Here is a 4344-nt window from a genome sequence, read left to right as displayed (position 1 = left end):
ACCCAGCACAGAGTACACCTGTCTAAGCCGTGAGCCACCAGCTTCTCTAGGAGAATGCTGTGGGAGACAGTGTCAAAGGCCTTACTGAAGTCCAGGTAGACCACATCCGCAGCCTTCCCCTCAACTGATCTAGCTGAAAAGGATCAGAGGAACTTCAGATGTACCAGAAATGGAAGGAAAATAGTGGGTCTGGCTCAAATCAGTCTGAAACCAAACTGAAAACAAAAATCCAATGAACTGGGAACTGCTGCTGTTGGCCAGTTTCCTCAAACTCTGTCTGGCTTTTGGCAATACTTGCTTGTCCATGTGCTTTTTGTCCTCCAAGATTTTTTTTCCTATTGTACATGATAGCAATTTCCAAGTGATTTTTTTACCTTTGATATACAAATGCCTCATATTTCCCACACACAGATCTTTCAATCTAGGTAACTTCACTAACAAATTACTTTTACTCCTAAAAATCCACTCTTTTGCATCACAACCCTCTTTTCCTGTGAGCTGCTGCCTGGTAGTATCACATTGCCCTGGCTGAGGCAATGTACCAAGATAATTCCCAGAGTTTGGTTGATATTCAGCAACTAACTCTCCATAACTCCATTGCATGCCTGAACCATTAGTCATTAAAAAAATGGATGGAAGTCTTACAAAAATGCCCGAGAAAACATACCATTTTCAGCTCTGCGTGTTGGTCTTTTGGGTTGCTGTTTTTGCACGAGATTTTAAGGGCAAGTATTTGCAGTTGGCTAATAAACAGGCAGAAAAGGCTCATGGTGCACCGTAACTCCACAGCAACTGCTAGTTATCAAGAATATTAAGCAAACAAGAAAAATGATTTATTGTGCAGTCAAAGTATAGAAAACAGAACCTGGAAGTACAATTCTTACACTGCAAAGAAACATTCCTCCAAAGACCTATCTCTGCAGGTGGTTTACTCTGCTGTGAATCAGACCATATCAACACAATCCTTGAGCACAGCTGAACACCTCTGATGTTTTCACTCCTGTTGGAATTGGTAGTCACAGTAATGTTTGTGTCATCAAATCTGCTCCAAATTATTTTGGTGGTCTTTAGCTGCCTTTTCACACAGCAATGCATCCTGCGCTGCCCAGCTCCACTGCTTACCTGCACGTTCTCCATTGTTTTAGTCACAGCGAGCAAATACCAAGTGATACAATGGTGGCTGCAGCTAGTCTCCTCTCTCTCTCAGTGATCCCTATAGTGAGAACATGAGCTTTTCCCCCCCCTCAGACTTGCACTATCCCTCATCCCTGTGCTTCCAGATAGATTTGTAGTAAGGTCTTCAATTTCCATGCTTACTAGGAAGATGCCACAGTCCAGGAAGTTCTGGAGTTCCCAAGGTGGTTGGACCGTCTATGCTGGTAATTAATTTGGTGCAACAGAAACGGACCAGCAGAGTGAAATGTCTAGTGCTGAGGCTCCTCATCTCTGTCTTGGGGAGTCTATTTTGATGTTTCACAACATCCTTGTGAAACGTGGTTCAAGGTGTCCCCCAAACCTTCACTTCATTGGCTGCAACCTACTCTGGAAAGGCCAACACTGTCCTCTCGCTTGCAGTTGACAGTAGTACATCAGTACCCAAATCACTGTGACCTGTGTAAGGCCTTACATGCAGAAGCCATCTTTTCCTCCATGTACAACCCCCATGTGGTACTGTACTGCTTGACCCACCTCTCTAAACAGCTGGACAGCATCCACTGCAAGGTTTTGATGGTCTTGTTTCTGCAGCTCTGGCTGCTATTCTGGGATGATACTTGCAAAGAACGGATGTTCATCCTCCTGCGCAATGAGGATTTCCCTGAGAATTAGGAAAGGCAAAATGACTTTCAGGGAGCAAATGGTTTGCCTGTGGTTGGCTGGAGATGGTGGGCTCAGGAGACAGGCTTGGACTGATGGTATCCTGCAGGATGGAAAGGAACACACATTGCAAGGAAACCCTTTCCTCACCTGCACCAGACAAGTTTCCATAGCATCCCCCTCACAGCTTTTCAGCTCCCAGAAGTCACCCATCCCTCCAGTGCCGAAACACTCTGCTCAAGAGTGATTGTGCCCCTCTCATCACACAGTGGGCCATCACGTCCAAAGCCAATCACCCATACCCCAAGCCAGACCCCCTCAGTCCCAGAAAACACTTCCATGTTCCTGCAAAGCACTTGCAAGCCAAGCTGCCTGCACACATGTTCCATTTCTGTCCTGCCTAAACCCTTTGAGTGGACGCTTGAAGTTAAGCTCCAGACAAATTGTCCATTGGGACCTCCATGCCAGCACAGTGCAGGGGCAAAAAGTACGGTTTGGCTTAGAAAACATGGGTGCAGGTAGCAGAAGTAGCCATGTGGTGGCAATACGCTCATTGTAGTGCTGCATTTCATGGCTATAAAATCTCCCAGGCAACTTTTCAAGTATTCTCACCATTGCCACCTTTTGTACAGGATCCAAACAAGAGCAGACCAGGCTTGGTGGTCTGCCCGAGGAACGTGGTTCTGAACAAGCATTCTGAAATACTCAAGGCCTGTTGTTTCAGCTGGCAAACGGCAACAGCAGGCAGCATGTGATTTAATGGCATATTAGTTGCAAGCTTCATTACATTAGGGGTTAAATATTTTTCACCAATTGAATGTTCCAACAGCGCTGAAGTCCTGCTAAACAAGAAGTCAGCACACAGGTCAACTTTCTTTGTGACTGAACAGTAATTTCCAAGTATTTCAGACCATTTGAGATGCACAACTAACTCACCATCACTAACTGGTTACCACAGACTCAGCAATTATTTCTACATTAAAGCAATAAAGTAATTTACAATTTGATGTATTGTTTCTAAAACCATTTATAACCTAGCCTGCTCTTCCTTAACAATTGCCATATTTTGAAGAATAGCCCCAAACCATTTAAAAGGAATGTTTCAAGAAAATAACCACATAGAAAAATCAGCTGTATCTGAAGCCTACAATTAATTAAAAGTGACAGAAAAAAACGTACATTTAACTTTCTGGTATTTATAATGTGTTTTCCTTGGTTTGGGCTTTGAAAGTAGGAACGATCAGTTTTATTTTGGGGAAAACACCACGGATCTAAGCTCAACTATGTAGGTCTGCATGTCTCAGTCCATGCAAACATGTGCAGCTCAGCAGGGATTGCAGGCGTACAGCACTTCCCAGAAACACTGCCTGGTCTGGCAGAGTATCTCGAGTATTACCGATCACTGATATACATTATAGATAATGCTAATTTACCTTTCCATAGGTTGTACAGTGTCCTACTGCTTTTACCTGGGCATTGCTTCTGAAGAGCCTTATTGCAAGTACGTCTATTGATTCCTAATCCAAAGAAGAAAAAAAAAAAAAAGGAGTTTTGCACAGTTTCAGCTGAGGAAAGTGTCATTAACCATCAGCACGGTGGTTTAAGCCACCATATTCCACTTCATATTGCTGAAAAGTTAGAACCACAAAAGTGACGTCTCAGGAGAAGTCACTTGTTGATCTGCAGCAAATTGCTTACAGATTGCTTACAATTGCAATGTCTGTCCATGTCCAATTTGTAGCACATTAATGTGCTACAGGTCCCTGTCTTTTATGTGCAAGTAAAGGTAGAGTTTTTAGCAGACATCTGAACAGGAAGACCTCTTACTTTGTATCTCCACAATTATTTGACTATTCAACTAAAGAGGCAGAAGAAAATCCTTTTTATTTTAGTCAGTATCCAAGATGTCAGGTATAACTTTATACCTTTAGATGTAAGATTTTAGACTGCTGTATCTTTATTTTTTAAGTATAAAATAGCTCCAAACCTGTATGGCTTAGTCCTCTAACATGTATGTGAAACTTAATGGGGAATTTTGTATTTTAGGGAAGGGGGAGCAGTCATTTTTGTTTGACATAACCGTTATTCAGGCATGTAGTACAAAAAGATGGTCACAGGTAAATTTTCCTTCTCCTGCATTGCTCAAATGACATTGAAAAAATGTGTCAAATACTGCAAACTAGCAGGAGGCGAGAAAAAAAGCTCTAGTCAGGCTGTGGCTGCCGGATAAATACCTGTGTCGGGAGTTACGGCAGCTCTGCTGTGGTTCCCCCGTAGGCACACAGTGTTGTTATTTCAGCGTACTTAATTCCTAAATAAATCCTTCTTTAAAAACAAAAAACCACACACCCAACCAAAACAAAAAGATACTGTGGTTGTAATTCATAAATTCAGCTAACTCCTGCTCAGTAAGCTTATACACAGCCCACCAATCACAGGTTTTTTTGGGGAAAAAATGAGGATGATGTGCTATTCGACCCGAGCAGCAGCAGCCCGACTCTTGCCCTCACAGCCACCACCATCCACACC

Source organism: Aptenodytes forsteri, unplaced genomic scaffold (genome assembly GCF_000699145.1).
Source record: "Aptenodytes forsteri isolate BGI_AS27 unplaced genomic scaffold, ASM69914v1 Scaffold155, whole genome shotgun sequence".
Taxonomy (NCBI): domain Eukaryota; kingdom Metazoa; phylum Chordata; class Aves; order Sphenisciformes; family Spheniscidae; genus Aptenodytes; species Aptenodytes forsteri.
The sequence above is the reverse complement of the archived record's forward strand: the minus strand, read 5'-3'. Positions refer to the sequence as shown.